Source organism: Bombina bombina, chromosome 5 (assembly GCF_027579735.1).
Source record: "Bombina bombina isolate aBomBom1 chromosome 5, aBomBom1.pri, whole genome shotgun sequence".
NCBI lineage: Eukaryota > Metazoa > Chordata > Amphibia > Anura > Bombinatoridae > Bombina > Bombina bombina.
Genome location: NC_069503.1, coordinates 84,540,787 through 84,560,263, shown reverse-complemented (window position 1 = coordinate 84,560,263; position 19,477 = coordinate 84,540,787). Strand labels below are relative to the sequence as shown.

Genomic DNA, 19,477 nt, shown 5'->3' with positions numbered 1-19,477 from the left:
CCGACTAAAATTAAAAGAAGGACCGATCTCTCCTCTGTTATGAGGAGTTCCTGCAGAACAAGCAGAGAAATGTACAATTGTACCCTCTTGCAGTTTCCCTGATGTGCTTTCAAAAAGCAGAGAAAAACTGAACACCTGCGCAGCCCCATAGAAATGGCATAATTTATGCTCTCTTAACAGTCCCCTGTCATAGTTCAATTAACACTAAATGGGATCTAAAGGGGCTGCCAAAAATACAAAGGTCCTGCATATTAAAAACATAGAAATGAGGTAGAAATTAACCCTAATGAAATGTTCTAAAACTCTCCGCTACGGAAAATATTCAAACTCTAAAACATCTACAAAACTAGAGTTTGCCAAGAGTATTATATATGAAAAAATAGATCTGAGCCCCATAGATGGTTAACCCCTTCCTTGCCGTGAAGGAGGTTAACCCCTAAGTCTCCAAGTCTCGTGCAATAAATGTGCCTGCCCACTGCCTTAACCATCCATAAAGGTTTTTTCCCACATAAAAAGCAGAGAGTCCTTAACCCCTTCAGTGCCAGCCTCCTAGCCACAGAAGACAAAAGGTCCTTACCTGCGTTCTAGCCGTCGGGCAGTCAGACGACTCACACAGTATGAAAGAACACCATTCTTTATAGAGACCTGTGGAAAAAAGAAAGAACAGAGTAAACCTACTCTGGCTTTCTATACTAGGGCAGCAAAATGTTAGGAAAATGCAGCAAGGCCCACCTTACAAGTTCCTAACTGCTTTAAAGCCACCACTGCCCTACTGACGAGATTAACGTGGAGTATGGCTAGACCCAATACTTGAAAAAGGGGAAAGAACAGAGTAAACCTACTCTGGCATTCTAAAGTTCTTCAGACACCAAAACTTCACCTCCTCCATGCACCAAGGCAAAGAGAATGACTGGGGGTTGTGGGAAGGGAAGTGATACTTAAAGGGACACTGAACCCAATTTTTTTCTTTCGTGATTCAGATAGAGCATGCAATTTTAAGCAACTTTCTAATTTACTCTTATTATAATTTTTTCTTCATTCGCTTGCTATCTTTATTTTGAAAAGAAGGCATCTAAGCTTTTTTTTTTGGTTCAAAACCATGGACAGCACTTTTTTATTGGTGGATTAATTTATCCACCAATCAGCAAGAACAACCCAGGTTGTTCGCCAAAAAGTGGCCAGCATCTAAACTTATATTCTTGCATTTTAAATAAAGATACAAAGAGAATGAAGAAAATTTGATAATAGGAGTAAATTTTAAAGTTGCTTAACCCTTTGAGTGCTAAGCACTTTCCCACCTGGGTACTAAGCTGCTCAAAGTTGTTTTTTTTTTTGGTTTGTTTTTTTTTTGTTTTAAAATTAAACTTTTTTTTTTTTTTTTTCCAGATCCCCAAGACTTTACTGTTGGAAAGGTTAGCTGATTACCTTTCCAACGGTGGGTCTTGGGGTCTGTATCTGTTTAGATACCCGAGATACAGGCTTCTAAGCAGCATGCCCCCTTTTCCTATACCTAACATGGTTAAGGTTAAATAAAGTTGTGCAGTGACGTAATTATGGGTGACGTCACCGCGCATAACATGAAGCCCTGAAGATGCCTGTCACTATACAGGCCAGATCACCGGGGTAAGAGCGGGTGGAAGTCCCCAGATCTCCCTCAAGGTGGGAGAGTGCGAGCAACAGCTCCGAGTCGTCGTTGACAGCTGAGTAGGAAATTCTGCGACGGTTTAGAGCCGTCGTTAGCACTGAAAGGGTTAAAATTTCATGCTCTATTTGAATCCCAAAAGAAAAAAATTAGGTTCAGTGTCCCTTTAACAGCTTTGTTGTATTGCTCTTTGCCTCCTCCTGCTGGCCAGGAGTGATATTCCCAACAGTAAATGATGAAGCCGTGAACTCACCATATCTTAGGAAAGAAATAACAATTTCCATCAGTAAACCATATATAATGCTGTATCCTGAGATATTTTAGGACACAGCAGAATAATCTCTCACATTTTAAATAAACAGTTTGTTTCCTCCTTACTTATCCATATGATAATCACACCCTGAGGGGGAGGCAGGGACTCTGTATTCATGTGACACCAGAGGGGACAATAGACATTTATATGAGAACAAAAGCACAGGTGTGACCCTCTCATTGTCTCCCAACTGACAAGTTGTACTCATGTGAGTCACACAGAGAAAGGTGACACTCCCACATTAGTATATATATCTGTGTAACACTCAGTGATATCACAGGAGGAACCAGAGAGACTTCATACTTACAGAGCTTCTGCTAAACGGTAATATGCAAAACCTGACAAATCTTTATTAACAGCCTAACACTGTTGTGTTTTATATAATGATGAGAAAATATTGTTCTATATTTTGTTATGATAAAGATAAAATATTTCACTTCATATAAGAAACTGAGTTTATATTAAAAAAAAAAATCAACTGTATTTATTTCATTTGTTTTCTATATTTTTCACGCTGTGTTAATGAATTTAACATTAAGTTCTTTTATTTAAAGAGCCCAATTTAATATATAATAATTTATAGTATTTTGTAAAATGAATGTTTGTAACAGAACCAATTGATATTTTGAAGCTTGAGGAGGTCTGTCCAATAATACATTTGTGGGGATTGTTCCTGTTATCCAATGAGCAACAGATTCTTAAGTATCAGCCAATTAGAATGCTGTATTTCCTTATAGGTTTATAACTAACTGTAGAACCGAGATAAACAATTTTCATTTAATATTAGTCTGATGCTGCTATTTGCTCCAGTAATAAAATATCACTCAGCTTATGGCCCTGTTGTATCAGTCTCATCACATATACTGATCTAATCATAAATATCTTGTGATCTGCATATTATTTTATTTCTAATGAGGTTATTTTATAATACATTTCTTATTTCTATTAGCTGCACCTGTTTATCATCCGAACGTTTATCCCACTGATCTGTGACTGATTCTTGTTGTTAGTAAAGACCTTAGTAAGTGTATTCTGCACCTTCAGCTGCTGCTGTTTATGTCACATGATCACAGACTTTTTTATATATATATTTATTTATAACCAGCAGTATATACCATTGTACAGTACTACACCTTGTCGCACCACACAGGATGCCAAGGAGATAATACAACAACAAAAAAAGTACAAAGAAAATATGGCAATGCATTAACATAATCAATTAATTTCATACAAGCATTACATATACATATTGTTGCTTTTTTTCCTTTTTTAAACATATATATTACATACAGAAAAACAAAATAGCACACCGTGCGACATATTCATAACTCCAGACACAACAAAAAGGGGGAAGAGAGAGGAAAAAAAAGGGAGAGAGGGGGATTGAGTTTAAGTTCTGGCAACCCTTTCTTTCCTTTTTTGTAAAAATTATAATGCGCTGCCTCACCTATCGAGTCCCCCTCCAGCCGCTATATATCCGGGAATTCATTCTCAGCAATAGCAAGCTCTAAGTATAAAGTGCCCTTAAAAGGAGCAATAAGTTGTTTTTGAGTTTCTATAGGGTATGCTAAAATAATGTTCTTCCATTTATGGAAAAAACGCTTAATTTGATATTTTGAATTAATAGAAATATCCATTTGTTCCATAATTATCACATTTTGTATTTTCTGTTTAAATTCTACCAGATTGGGCACCTTTTTAGATTTCCAGTATTTCAGAATTAATAATCTACATACTATTATTACCGCATTCAGCTGGCGAGTGTTTCGTAGTTGGTTCTCTTTATGGTTATCTACTAAAAAGAAAACATGGTTCTCTATTATTTTAAATCGATCAGAGTTTACTTTATTTAGCCAATAGTTTACCTTATACCAGAATTACTTTATTTTATAGCAACTCCAGAAACAATGACGTAAATCTGCCTTTCTAAGTTTACATTTATAGCATAATGCACCTGCCTCGTCCCAATAGGCATGCATCTTAGGGGTGATATAGGATCTGTTTATTAATTTAAAGTGTGACGCTCTCCATGATGAAGAAAAAATTACAGTGTCAGCTAGTTGGACACTTTTCTGTACCGTCTCTACTGTAACTTGCCAGGCCTGTGCAACCTTTTGAAGATGGTTCTGACCCATGAGCCTTAAGACTGTTCTATGAAAAAAGGAGATGGAGTATTTACCAGCCCTAAATAACTTAATTACTGGTTTCAACATACATCAATCCTCCTTGCCATTACCTGATGTCATCAAAGTCTGTATGTAATGGCGTACCTGTAGAAAGGCATAGAATTCTTTGTTTCTGAGCCCAAACTCATTTTGCAGATCCGAAAACGCCCTACATCTCCCTGTGTTGTGATCTGTAATTTGGAATATGTACCTTAACCCTTTCGATGCCCATTCTCTGAAAATTTTAGATTCAAGTGCCGGGATAAAGCCAGGGTTACCCATTATATATAGATATTCTGAAAATTTACTATTGACATTTATATTTTCTAGTATTTTTTGCCAGGCCCTAATAACATTATAAATGCTAGGTATTTGCTTAACCTTATGCGGGCAATCTATAGCCGAACAGTGAAGGAGAGCCGTAAGCTCGTATGGATATACAATATATTTTTAAAGTTCATGTGATGCGTAATACTCCGCCTCAGTTAGCCAGTCAAGTGCTATCTTTGATATTGCTATTAAATTATGAATCTCTAAATCTGGTAGCACCATCCCTCCATCCGCCCTAGCGAATGTTACTGTCTTAAAGGCCACGGCTCTACGTTTATCTCCCCAGAAAAACTGAAGGCATGCTTGTTTAAATGAAATTAAATCCTGACGCTTTACGAACAGCGGTATGTTTTGCATTAGGTACATCAGTTTTGGAAATATTATCATCTTAATCAAATTTATTTTACCTGTTAACGATAATTTAAATTTAGCCCAGTTTTTAAGTTCTTTAAAAATTTTGACGAGAAGCGGGGAGTAGTTAAGATTGTACCATTCATTACTGTCTTTAGATAGTTTAATTCCCAGGTAAGTAAAAGCTTCACCAGAATCTTTAAACTGAGAGCAGAGATAAGAATTTTCTTGCTTCTTTAACCAGAAGATCTCTGACTTCATAGTGTTTACTTTATAGCCTGAAAAGGCACTAAACTCTTGCAAGATTTGCAATAGCCTGGGGACATTTACTTGAGAATTAGATAAAAATATAAGCAGGTCATCTGCATATAATAGTGTTGTAATCTGTCTTGTGTTGAATCTAATGCCTTCAATCTCCTTCCTGAGGCGGATAGCCAATGGTTCCAATGCCAATTAAATAAATATGGGGATAGTGGGCAGCCCTGTCGTGAGCCTCGAGATAATTGAAAATTTTCTGTAGTCCTCTCATTAATTATGATAGCGGCATTGGGATGATGGTAAATTATCTTTATAAATTTTGCGATCGGGCCCTCGACTCCAAACCTAGTAAGCGCCGTGAACAGGTGATCCCAGGTAATGGAGTCAAAGGCCTTCTCTGCGTCTAATGTTACTATTGCAGCATCAGGTATTCTGTCTCTATTTTTTTTATGTGATGTGTTATGATAATGATTCAAGACCAGCTGGATTTTCCTTATATTACATGATGAATTTCTGCCCGGCATAAAGCCTACTTGATCCCTGTGGATAAGTGGATCAATAGCTAGTTTAAACCTGCTTGCTATAATACTTGTCTATATGAACTTATCTCGTCTTTGTCTTTCCCTTTTTTTAGAATTAAAGCTATTAGGGATGATGTAAAATATTTAGAACATGGCAAGCCATCTATATAATAGTTGTTAAATAATTTTACCAAAATTGGGGCGATTTCATCTGTAAGACATTTGTAAAGTTCTGCCTGGATCTGTTCCGGTCCAGCAGCTTTATTAGCCGGCGCTTTCTTAATGGCACTCATAACTTCTTGCAGGGAGATGGGCTTATGTAATTCTTCTAAATTAGCTTTCTCTAGCTTGGGGGTCTTTAACTCTCTCCAAAAATTCTCTTTAATTTCTAAATGTATTTCTTGTTCTGAATATAAATTCTTATAAAATTGTAATATAAAGTCATCTATTCTTTTACTATTAGTAATTTTACCCTGGGGTTTTTTAAGAGATTCAATCAGCGATTTTTTTTTGTTTAATTTTAATTAAATTTGCCAAGAATTGTCCTGCCTTACCCCCGTGTCTATAAAAAGAGAACCTAGTCCTTAGTTCTTCACGTGCCTGTTTTTGTGCCAGGAATATCTCCCTTTCTTTCTTCCCACCTTATCTGAGATGGCTCATTAATATAACTATTGTATGCATTGCAAAGCTGATTCGGCAATTGTGTATCTCTAGCTGAAAATAGGTGTTTTTGTGTGACTAGATATCCCTTAATTTCTCCCCTTATCACAGCTTTAAATGTTTCCCATAGAGTTTCAGTGCGGATTTCTGGATCATAATTAAATTTATAATACTCCCTCCATTTTATCTTAAGCCAGGCTTTAAACTGCACATTAAACGCTAAGTATTTAGGGAAGAAAAACCTATTACCTGCTATCTGCTTATTCCGGGTTTTTATATTTATAGTAACAATGGCATGGTCTGAAATTAGGATTTCTTTGATATCTGATACTATCTCATACTTAAACAATTTCTCTGCTATCAAAAAGTAGTCTAGTCTGGACAATGTTTGGTGGGCCTGGGATTCGCATGTATACATTTTTACATCTTGATTCTGCAACCTCCATATGTCTTTAACCCTGAGTGTTTTATTAAAGAAATTAGCTGATCTGGCTTCCATTTGGATATTTCTAGTTGTTTTCTGTGACAATCTATCTAGTGCAGGATATAAAGTCCGATTAAAGTCCCCGGCTATAATTAAATTTTTCAGACAGAATGGCAAAAGTTTAACTTGTAACGTCTCCCAGAATTCTTTATCCGGTTTATTTGGACCGTAGATATTACATAATATTAAGTTTACTCCCTCTACCTCTAATTGAAGAATAATGAATCTTTCCCCTGGGTCCATTTCTGTCTGCAAAATTTTATATTGCAGATTTTTGTTCAGTAGGAACGCGACCCCTTTCTTCCTCTGCGTGCAAGGAGTGCCCACAACCTCCCCCACCCATTCCGTGTTTAATTTAGCTAGTTCTGCCTCCTTTAGGTGGGTCTCTTGTAAAAAGACTATATCAAGTTTGTGTTTTTTAAGTTGTGATAGTATCTTTTTCCGCTTCGGAGGTGATGTAATGCCTCCTACATTCCAAGAGGCCATAGCTATAAAATCCTTCATCAACTTAACCTAAAAATAGTGTAACGCAATGGTTCGTACCTTAAATCTGCTCTACATTCCGCCAGAGGGGGGAGCAGCGTAAGAGGATGTGTAGAAAAAGAAGAGAAAGGAAGAGAAAGGGAGAGGAAAAAAAAAAAGGGGGGGTACTACAGACCCAGGGAACTAAACACCCTCCCTGTGGTAAAATATTGAACTCCACAAGGAATTGTTAACAAACATATTAAACCAAACCACTATACTCTTGACTACTAAATTACCCCTCATTTTAGTCTTTAGATATAATACCTATGTAATGTGTATATATGACCTGGCGTCGGATTACAAGAGGATACCTTTATGTTTAAAAAATTCTTTTACTTCTTCCGTTTCCCTCAACACCACCTGTTTGTTTTCTGTAAAAATCTTTAGTGTTGCAGGGTATACAATTGTAGCCTTCATGCCTAAGTTAATTAGTTTGGTGCAAAAGGGCACCATTTCTTTTCGCTTTAGGGAGGTTTCATTAGAAAAATCTTGAAACATTAAAATTTTATTATCACCCACTGCGAAAGGAATTCTCTGTTTATAATGCTGCAGAAGGCTGGACTTGTCCTGAAAATTTAAAAATTTTGCAATCACTGGTCTATTTTTAATACTGCCATTGGATTTTACTGGACCTATACAATGGACCCTCTCTACTACTAATGGTAGTAAACTCCCTTCAATACCTAAGGACTGCAGTAACAAGACTGAAACATAGTTGAGTAATTCTTGGTGTGTAATAGATTCAGGTATACCTAAAAATCTTACATTATTCCTCCTTGCTCGGTCTTCAATCTCATTAATTTTTTGTTGTATATCAGTGATATCTTTTGTATGTTGCATAATAGTTTCCCTCTGGAGAGAGTTTGCATCCTCTATATCAGAGACCCTTTGCTCTACTTCATTCAGTCTATGTGTAAATTGTTTAACTTCAACAGAAAGATTCATTATATCGGTTTTTATCAGTTCAAATTGCGGCATCATCCACTCTGTGATTTGCTTAACTATTTCATGTTGTTCTGGTGTCATTGTTTCTACTTGTTTGCCCATGGAGGAGGCACTAGTGATACTATCTATGCTAAGCCTACTTTTCTTATCTCTGCTTTTAGGCGGCATACTTGGTATAGTCTTGTGACTAGTAATACATTTATCCATAAAGTGAATTATGTATTGCAATGTGAAAAATATATATATATGAAAAAAAAAAGTGGGGAGTGAGCTCGAGGGGGGGGGGGGGGGGGTGAGAGGGGACACACAACCAGTGACTCTGTATACAGCCTCGACCACACACTAAGAGTCGAGCTAGTGAGGGAATAAATAATCCCTGGAGTTTTTTTTTTTGTTTTTTTTTTAAATAAATATATCTACATATGCATATAAGCACTCTCTTGTGCTAAAAGTGCCCGCAAGGGGTCTGTGATTACTTAATGTGAATAAGTGTTATATATAGGACTTACAAATTTACTAGATGCATAAAAGAGCATAGATATCACATTCCAAAAGCAACCCACCTATCAGAAAAGTAATTCCCAAATAACAATAGCAGTCTAGCTGTGACTTTGCAAAAAGAAACCTTAACCTTCTGTTGTATTTTATATCTTCATCTTCTTTCCTTTATAGCAGTTACAACCTTATACTTTTTATAACAGATAATAACGGTTTTTAAAATCACTTATACCTTTGCACCTATACAGTTAGACATGTATCAGCCCCCCAAAAAAGCACATATTTAAAAGAAACAGCCAGGCAGGCTTGGACTACTCTTAAATATCAGAGCAGAAAACAAGACAAATGGGCTCTTTATGCAGCTTTTGATACTAAATATGCTCAAAGCAACGGGCGAAAACAGTCATAGTCTTTGTTATTAAGCGTCCCCAGTGCATTGAAGATGTATTGCAACTGTTCTTATCCTTTGGCACAGTATAAAACAACACGGCGGGGCATAGTAATTACATATAAACAGCGGGCAGGTGGGCCAAAGAGCACTTTATAATAATGTACATTAATATTCCTACCCACAGGGGGTTATGGGAATTGTTGTACTTTGACCCAACAGAAGGAAACTTTCTTCAGGGCCAGTTTAGCTAGTGAGGTAGCTCCAAAATGTCCTTTGCAATATGAGGCAGCCCCCCCCCTTCTTTTCTTGATTTTTGTAAACAGACAAACTAGCCCAGCTAGCTCTATATATCTTTATTAACTCCTACCCTTTCAAATACAAGTAAAAGGGTTATGGGAGACAAAAAGAGGGTGAAGCAAGTATTCTGCAAGTTTTGTCCATGCTATCTTGTTAAGTATGGATCAAAGAAAACCGGCCTCAAAATTGGGGTTTAACATGGTTTAAGTTAGCAGGCTTGTTTTGAGAGTAGTACTGTGCCCCACAGCCAGATATAGTTCACAAGAAAAAAAAACAGAGCACCTAGCTCTCCCTGTGGCTCTACAGTCTATGGTACGTTACCTGTCTGCTGCCTCCGTGAAGTCCTTGTGACGTAGCGCCCCTTCTTACTTGTGCCTTGTTTGACTTGCACTTGTTCAGGGGACTGCCTCCATTGCTCGGTGCCTTCGTGATGGTATGTCGCACTTACTCAAGGCCAAACAATCTGCCTGGTAACCTTTCTCTAGCCTGCTTGCCTAGACAGGCCCTTTACAGTGTAGCCGTTCCCTCTGCTTCTGCCCGGTAGACCGGCCAATCCAGCCGTCGTGTATGTGGTCTGCTCCAGCCACAGAGCATCTGTTGCGGGTGGGAGTTTTCTTGATGCCGAGATCCACCTCTCTATTCTCCGGTCGGTTGTCTCTCTCTCCGACCAAGGAGTATGGCATCAAAGGGAGCTGTTGACAGAGCTCAGTAGGAGGACGCGCGAACAGCAAGCGGCTCACTTGCCCCGCCTCTTCCCAGAAACCTCTGTCACATGATCACAGACTTAAAGGGACACTATCCTGTACATTTGGTTTCCCCTTAAAATAACAAGAAACCCTAAAATGTTTCATCATTTCAATAGAACATATAGTTTTCAACAACTTTCCAACTGACTTCTATTATGATATTTTCTTCATTCTCTAGGAATCCTTTATTGAAGCAGCAGCAATGCATTACTGGGAGCTAGCTGAGCATATAAGGTGAACCAATGGCAAGAGGCTTGTATGTGCCACTAATCAGCAGCTAGCACACCATAGTGCATTATATGCTTTGTCACAAAGGTCCCCAAGGGAATAAAGCAGATTTGATAATAGAAGGAAATTGGAAAGTTGTTTACATTTGAATAATAAAGTTTAATTTTGACTTTGCTGTCCCTTTAATGTGTTTCTAATTACTTGTTTTACCGGTGTATAAAATAGTATAAAGTGTATGGGAAATTTCACCTTTAGCTTTAGTTTTTATGTAAAATAACTGTTTGCTGTCTGTAATTTATTTTCATTATTCAATTGTACACAGCCTTTTAAATGACCTGAGGCTCCGGCTCCTACTTAGCATATGCAGGAGTTCACATTATATAAAAATATGAGTCTATTATTGGCTGATAGCTGTCACATGGTACAGGAGTCTGTTATTGGCTGATAGCTGTCACATGATACAGGTGCAGAACTACATTTATCAGAAAACAATCTACTGCCCTTTTAAATTCATAGTAAGTTTTATTGCATTGTATTTTTATTATGCATCTGTGGTTTTGTAATTCTATATTTTATGTTCCTTTTAAATGGACTGAATTTGCCAAAAGAACAGATCTTAATTATATTATCACTCTATGTAAACACAAATTCTTTATTTTCTTAACTCTATCCAAGATAACAATTGAAATGAACATTTTAGTACCTATGTCCCCCACACCCCTTGCAGTGTGATTTAGCACAACTCAGTATTGACCAAGAGAAGTTAAAGGACTGGGGGTGGAGCACATGACAAAATGTCTGACAGTGAGAATTAGTAGGAAGTACAATACCAATACTGCAGTATCCAATTTAACTTATATTTAAACAACTGATATTTACAATTTCTTTCTGGAGAAAATATTGTTTCATATAGATGATAGAAAACAAAGATTATAATATGTTTGTAAAGTTGTGATAGGGCCCCACTTAAATAGATTTTCTACCATTATGTTGCATAGATCTGGGAAGATTCATATTTTTTTTATTTTTTTTTATTTTATATCCAACAGAATGTACATTTATACAAGTAAATTACCTTTTGCGCCACACAGGGCCCCACGACATTTTTTTTTTTTTTTTTTTTTTAAAAATAGTATTTTTTTATTGGGGGAATAACAATAACAGACAGGAATCAGTTTGCTCAAACGAACATATGACACATAGTATATGACAATATAGGTTTCATGAACAGAGACAAATGCTAAATATCAAGTTTGGGTATAAATCTCTTACTATAACAATCATAGAGGACTCGTAGATTGGGATATACATAAAATAACAGAGCAAACCTCAAATCACCCCCTTTATACCCCCCATGGTAGCCGAGGCCGCTTTTGGACCTCATAAAGATGAATGTACTACTCAGAGGGCTTTTAGTTAGTTCAGGCCAGAATGAGGCCTACATTTTATTTCCCCCTTCCTATAGCCGCTGGGACCATGGTTAGGTCCAGAAAAACTAACAAAAAAAACTGAAGGAGATGAAAGAAAGAAGTAAAAAGTTAACAATATATCCATGAGTACCTTACACTACTTCAGGAGAATAAGCTACAGGGACTGGTTCATAATTAAACTTGGACATTAATAGGTGCCAGCGTATGACTGGTCGCTTTAAAACAGCTACCAGGAGGTCAATAAGAATGTGAGTCTAAAAGCTGTAGGTTCAAAAGACTTATAATCAAGCGAGAAATATACAATCCCTAAACCTATTGCAACGCGCCAGTAGTATTATCCCATACATTAGGTACATAAGTGAGAAAACTCTTATACTGAAATGAGAGTAAAAAAGTATCTAGAAGTAATGAACACAGAATAGAAAACATAGGAAATTCCAGAGGAGCCATTTTTATAAACTAACCGGGACACACTCAAACAAGGCTCCACGGGCAGGGCAGAGACAGCACAACTCTGCCAAATAGGAATGTGGAGGATAAGGTGATTATCCCTTACCACATACTTGGAAGAGGGAGGAATAAGGAGGAAAGGGGGGGATAGGGTAGGGGGGGGATGGGGAGAGAAGGAGGGGGGAGGAAGGGAGAGGGGTAAAGGGAGGGGATAGGGGGGAGAAGAGGGGGAAAAAGGAGAGGAGGGGAAAGGAGAGGTGGAGGAGGGGAAAGGAGAGGAGAGGGAGGGGGGGAAAGGAGAGGGGGGGGAAGGAGAGGGGGGGGGGAAAGGGGGAAGGGAAGAGGAGAAGAGGGACAGAGGGGGGCGGATTTAAAACAGATAATTAACAAGTGATCCCTAACATAAGCCCCAGGGGTACTGGGGACAGTAGGTATCTATTCGGATATCAAGAGCCGCTAATGTGATTCTGTATTCATGTACCCAGTTATAGTCCCAAACAAAATTTCTAAAACTTGTACACACATTTTTGTATCACTTTAGCTGAATAGCCGCTTCTTAATAGCACAGACATAGAGTAACCCCTTAAGAGCTATAAAGGTCAAGGCTTAGTATATAGTGACATTTTAAGGGATCTGCATACAAAGACATATACACTTAGATTTTTGGAGGAGTAGGTAACTAGGTTAGATAAAATATTCAAATATGCTCAATCAATAATTAGCAGTGTACTGTCTTAAACACATGAAGCACACACATATCGGCTTTTACAGCCCTCATACAATAATATCTTGGATAAGGTGGACAATAATACAGACGTACTAATAGGCAAGAACATGCAAATCATATTGGTTGCAACATAGCGTTATAGCCCCAGACCCAAAACTCAACTTATCTCATGTCTAAGTCTCTTATATATAGGGGAATAACAATGGTGTAGGTCATTTATGTAGGGCTCTCTTATACTGTTTCAGACTGTCAGATGGAGAAGGGCATCCCCAAGAGTGAAAAACAGATCCTTTGCTTAAGTCAATGAATATTGTCCCCAGCGGTAGCCAAAGCTGTGTTGGGGTAGACATATCTGCGCAACCAGGATAAAATAAAATGCCCTCTTTCCCACTGCATTATAGTTTCAAAAGAACAGAACTTCCCAGCATCGATCAGTATGATACTCAAAATACAGACATTGTAGGGTAAATAAACATTCACAAGGCATTTACAATATATGAGTCCAGCTGCGTGCGTTTAAAGAGTGTATGCATATATGGTCTCTTAGAATAAGATAGGTAGTGGAGAGAGTATATAATGCTTAGAGTAGGAAGTCTCACTTATGCTGCTTCAGATTGCCTGATAGAAAGGACATCTCTAAAGTAAAAAAAAACAGTTCTGTTTCTGGAGTCAATTAGTATTGTAGATAGCGGTAGCCAAGACTGTATGAGGGTGCACATATCTGGAAGGACCGGGTAGAAGGATGTCGTGGGTCCCAGGGTAAATCCGCAAACTAACCCACACCTACTCGCCAGCTTTTAATGCCTGTCTGAACAGCTGGGAAGACAGGTGCGCCCTGGGGAAGCTGGTCGGCATGTACCGCAGATAGGCCGCGGAGGTATGTCCCCGCTTTCAGCCAGATGACCTCACCTCTGTATAGGAACCAGGCAGCGCTAATATGAGGTGAGAAACGTTGTGGCGGCATCAGGTCAGGCTGAGCCTGCAGATCCTCCCCAGTCACCATCTCCGCACTCGGACTGCCTCCGTCATCAGAAGCGTCTGCAGCTGCTTCTCGGGTGAGGGCTAAGGGGAGCAGCGAAGGCTCGCAAGCTACCGGTCTCGCACCAACTTCTCTTTGGGACCCAGATAGCTCCATCTCTAGTGCATAGTGGCTGGAGGTATTCTCTTGGGTAGGGTCCTCACCAATAGTGGAAGTCGCAGGAGGTCTATCTCCCTCCAAGCCCAAGCGACTGTTAATCAGTATTAGCCGGTCCAGTCTACATAGTAGATTACGGTGATGCTCCTCAAAAAGGGCCAATATAGCCATGTGAGAGGCCTCCATATTTACACCGCCTCGTGGCTAGGCCGCACTTTGTGGATCCGGTAAAAAAACAGGGGAGCGCTCCTTAATCCTCAATCTTGCTCCACCTCGTATAGCAGTGTCCCAGATAGGGGTATACCACCTCCTCAGTATTTGTGAGCTCCTAGGGTAAGATTATCCCCCAAAACATAAGGCAAAGACAGGAGCTACTATCATATGCGTCTTGTCTCCTCGTCGGTTAGCTCCGCCCCCCCCACGACATTTAATGTACTTAGACATAAACAATTAAATCTTTGTTTGCATTATGTAGTACAAAATGATGGAATTTTTCCATTTAATGAACACAAAATCACACAATAGAAAAAAAAAACATGAAGAAAAAAAACAATTTAGACAAAAAACATAAAAACATGATATCTAAGTCAGAAAAATAGCTCTCTCTCTCTCCCCTACACCCCCCCCCCCTACCTCTAGGCAACAATAGATTGCCTATCCCATCTCCAGCTCAAGATTGCCTTATTCCCCTACCCACATTATCCTCTATCCAAGTATTTGGTAGGTGACCTGCTAAGACTTGCGATTGAACATAGATAGAATTTTTCAATGGCCTGACAAGAGTCCTTTGAGTCTCCACTGGGAAAGAGGTAATAAACAGTTTCCAATGTTTAAAGAAGATAGCTAATTGGGCATCTGCTGGGTTCTGCAAGTTATATTGTTCAAATATATAATGAGAGGTCAGCTCACTCTTCAGTGATTTTATACTTGGGGCTGATTTGGCCTTCCATGCTTTTAGAATTAAGTTATGTCCAATCAGTATAATCAAATTAATCATTTTATAGTTTCTAGGCAGGGATTGAGACTTAACTAGAAAAAATATTTCTAATGGTAGTATGTCATATTCTATTTTGAGAGTACCTTTCATCCAATATATTACCTTAGCCCAAAATTGGGCTATTTTGGGACATGCCCAGAAACAATGCAGCATGTCCGCCTCAGCTGAATTACATCTAGAACAACTGATAGTTGAGTTATACCACTTGGATAATTTTGCCGGGGTTAAATATACCATTAAGGCCACTTTGATCTGTGTTTCTCTCCAGGTGGTCAGTACCCAACTTTTCTGAGTCACCCTAAACGCATTCTTTATCACTTCAATATCTATTTGTGGAAATAATTTGTCCCACAAAGACACTATATACTCTACTTGAACTGCGGAGGGTTTTTGTATGAGAAGGGAATAAAACGGCGCAATAGAATATTCCCCCCTTTGAAAATTATTAATGCTAATTTGTAGCTCGCCAAATGACCATTCTGCCCCATAATAATTTTTTTTTTAATTCATATATAAGATGTCTTATCTGTAAATAGGCATAGAACTCTTTATTTGATAATCCAAATTGATTACTAACTTCCCTAAAAGTTAATAGCTCTAGGTCCGCATTTAAGAATTGTACAACATAAATTAGCCCTTTATCTACCCAAGATCTAAAAACCTGGTCTGAAATTCCTGGAGTGAAGATAGGGTTCCCTGTAATGGGTAAATATTTAGACACATGGGGTGAATAACCCAAACCTGCGCAAAACTTTTGCCAAGCTGTAATTATATTTTTAAAAGTTTCCAAGATAAAAATTTGCGTTGGCAGGGCAGTGATTGGACAATGCAAAATAGCATCTAAACGATAGGGAGCTATTAATGCGGTTTCCCAACCTACTGGGGATACTTGTTCTAGACCTGTCAGCCAGTCCACTGCCACTTTAATCCGAGCCGCTTGGCTATACAGAAGTATATTGGGCAGTGCTAAACCGGCAGCTTCTACATTGTTCATCAAGCGCGATACCGAAATCCATGCTTTGGTGCCTTGCCATAGAAATTTAGAGCATGCCTTATTACAATTCATTATATTCTTTTTATGAATAAGTAATGGGATATTCTGAATAAGATAGAATATTTTTGGGAATAGAATAGTTTTTAAAAGCATGACCCTAGCAGATAAAGAGATAGGAAGTTTTATCCAATCTTCCATTTTTTAAAGATCAATCTGAATCACAAAAGAAAAAATTTGGGTTCAGTGTCCCTTTAACATTTCTTTCAGGAGAAAATATTGTTTCATATAAATGATAGAAAACAAAGATTATAATATGTTTGTAAAGTTGTGATAGGGCCCCACTTAAATAGATTTTCTACCATTATGTTGTATAGATCTGGGAAGATTCATATTTAAGGTGCAATTATAACACCCACAGAGCTAACTGTACTAAATGTTTGTGCTGAATCAATAGTACATATGTAATAACCTAATCAGCTGATCTGTATCACATGAATTTTTATGTGTGCCTTTATTTATACCATACGTACAGTTAATCACAACCATTATTTATTATTATCTGTCTAAACCATTTAATATACTTTTTTACAGACACGGCCAGAGCACTGAGGGATATCAGGTATTGATGTTACTGGAGTGAATAAGGGAACCTTCTTCCTGATCAGACATTGGAGCCTGTTATCAGCATGAACTCATATGTGTTGGGTGAGTAAAATAGATATTATGTTGACTTTAATTACTGGGGAAAATAGAATAGATCACTCATTAAACAAATATAAACTATTATATTTATATCTTCATCTTTAAGAACATTTGTGCCAGTGACGTTATAAAGAAGGAGCAACCCCCATTGGGATGAGGATCAGGGTAAAAAATAATAACCCCCCTCTGTCCTTTTAGACAGATCATGTCCAAGAACTACCTAACTTCACCCCTGACCTGGTTCTGTACTCAGAATACCTGCAACTCCACCTTCCCCTGCCCTGACCTCGCTCATGGAACACCCATAACTACACTTATGCCTTCCTTGTTCCCAAGTGTGAAACACCCACAACTTCCTCAGTGTTCCCCACACCAGAACCACCAATGATTTGTGTGTTTAATTTTACAGTGACTTATTATTATTATTATCATTAAATTAATAAAGTTTTTGGCTGTTTTTATATAAATCAAACAACCACACCCTCTGAAAACATCTCACTTATCATTATTCTGTGATGATTAAGACACCATGTTCTCACCCAACAGGTTGAGCATGAGCTGGGCAGAGCTGTATGTGCATTTTCTTGTGCAATGTTAAAGGAAGATGGTGGATGCCATCTTCTTGCCCAGAATACAGATGTACTTGTTCCCTGGCTGAGAACATTATCCACACGCACCTTGTTTAATGCAGCCCTATAACTCGTTTTGAAAAGTAATTTAGTTTACTATGATGTACTAATGTTTACATTCTATGTCATCCTTTTTTAACTTGTGATTTATAGGAAAATAAATTTAAAAATACAAAAAGGAAGACATTTTTGAATATAAAAAGTTTTTTTATTGAGATAGATTATATTATAAAGAATAAACAGTCTTATTTTTCTTCCATTTCTTTTTATGTAGACAAACACTTGAATCCTTCATATCCATCCTTCACTACAGGAAGCATCAGAATGATACCGCAAACTCCAAAAGTCTTAGACACCAATGACTATTCACAAACATTGGGGATATCACAGCAGATATTTAAAGAAGATGGTGAATTGGCAGGAACTGTGCAACAATCATTATGTACAGAGACTAATTTAGTCATCAAACAAGAGGACAACATTAATGCCTTATCTAGTGAAATTGTTATCCCCGGGGATAAAACCACACACATTTACTGAGTTTTCAAAACATATTAAAGAAGGGAAAAGTCTACAGTCTAGCCAAATGATTCAAATAAAGGAGAAATCTTTCAAATCTACAGAATTTTAGAAAAGCTTTAGATGGAAGTCTCATCTACTAGAACACCACAAAATTCACACAGGTGAGAAACCACACTCATGTACTGAGTGTGGCAAATATTTTACACAAATGAATCATCTGAAAACTCATGAAAGGAGTCACACAGGAGAAAAGCCTTTCACATGTACAGAGTGTGGAAAAAGTTTTACACTAAAGTTATCTGAAAACTCATGAAAGGATTCACACAGGAGAAAATCCTTTCACATGTACAGAGTGTGGAAAAAAGTTTTAAACAAATGAGTAATCTGAAAAAGCATGAAATGAATCACACAGTGGAAAAGCCTTTCACATGTACAGAGTGTGGAAAAGTTTTACACAAAAGAGTGATCTGAAAAAGCATGAAATGATTCACACAGGAGAAAAGCCTTTCACATGTACAGAGTGTAGAAAAAGTTTTACACAAATGCATTGTCTGAAAACTCATGAAAGGATTCACACAGGAGAAAAGCCTTTCACATGTACAGAGTGTAGAAAAAGTTTTACACAAATGCATTGTCTGAAAACTCATGAAAGGATTCACACAGGAGAAAAGCCTTTCACATGTACAGAGTGTGGAAAAAGCTTTACACAAAAGAGTAGTCTGAAAACTCATGAAAGAATTCACAAGGGAAGAAACCTTTAACATGTTTAGAAAATAGGGTTGCTACCTTTAGCACAGCTGATTCCCGACACTTTGCAAATGGGCGTGGTTGAGGATGTGGTTAGGGGTGTGGCTTCACACAACCTTAAAGAGACATTTCAGACAAAATTGTAATCCACGTGTATGCATTTCAGTTTTGAGTAGAAGCATTTTTGTAATATACATGTATTAGAAAAAATGCTTCTAATAAGTTATAGTTGTTTCAAAAGTGTATTTAAGTATGCCCCATGCACCAGCATTTTAAACACAGCACTTGCTCAGAGAGCCTAAGGTGCTTTTACCAATGACTCAATTTGTTCATTGCTGACATGATACAAGACCCATTGGCGCTATGAGCAGCTGCAGTGTTTAAAATGATGATGCACTGAGAGTATCTAGCTATGCTACACATGCATGTGCAGAGGAAAATATTATCACTAAAATAGTTATAACCTTAACTAGAAACATTTTTGCCAATACGCGTTTATTGCAAATATGTTTCTATCCAAAGATGTAATTCATCTGTGTATTTAAATTTTGACCGGCGTGTCCCTTTAATAAAATATATTTTACATTTTTTTGTTATTAAAGGATTGAGTGTTTATAATGTTTAATTTAATACACACATGGCAAAGATAGATGAGAGAGAGATGATATATATATATATATATATATATATATATATATATATATATATATATATATATATATATACACATACACACACGAGTGCTTGACTTCCGGGTTCTGTGCTACGTCTGATTGTCGCGTGGATGGTC

The 19,477-nt window shown here is 37.7% G+C and overlaps 1 protein-coding gene across 1 annotated transcript in view; it reads left to right on the top strand.

Annotated features, from left to right (window-relative positions):
* Nucleotides 1-18,507, top strand: part of LOC128659933 (oocyte zinc finger protein XlCOF6-like) — a 94,553-nt gene extending 76,046 nt beyond the window's left edge. The window contains exons 4-5 of the transcript XR_008402488.1: nt 16,679-16,792; nt 17,693-18,507. The gene's annotated coding sequence lies outside the window, so the exon portion shown is untranslated. The remainder of the gene's footprint in view (nt 1-16,678; nt 16,793-17,692) is intronic.
* The last annotated feature ends 970 nt before the right edge of the window (nt 18,508-19,477 follow it).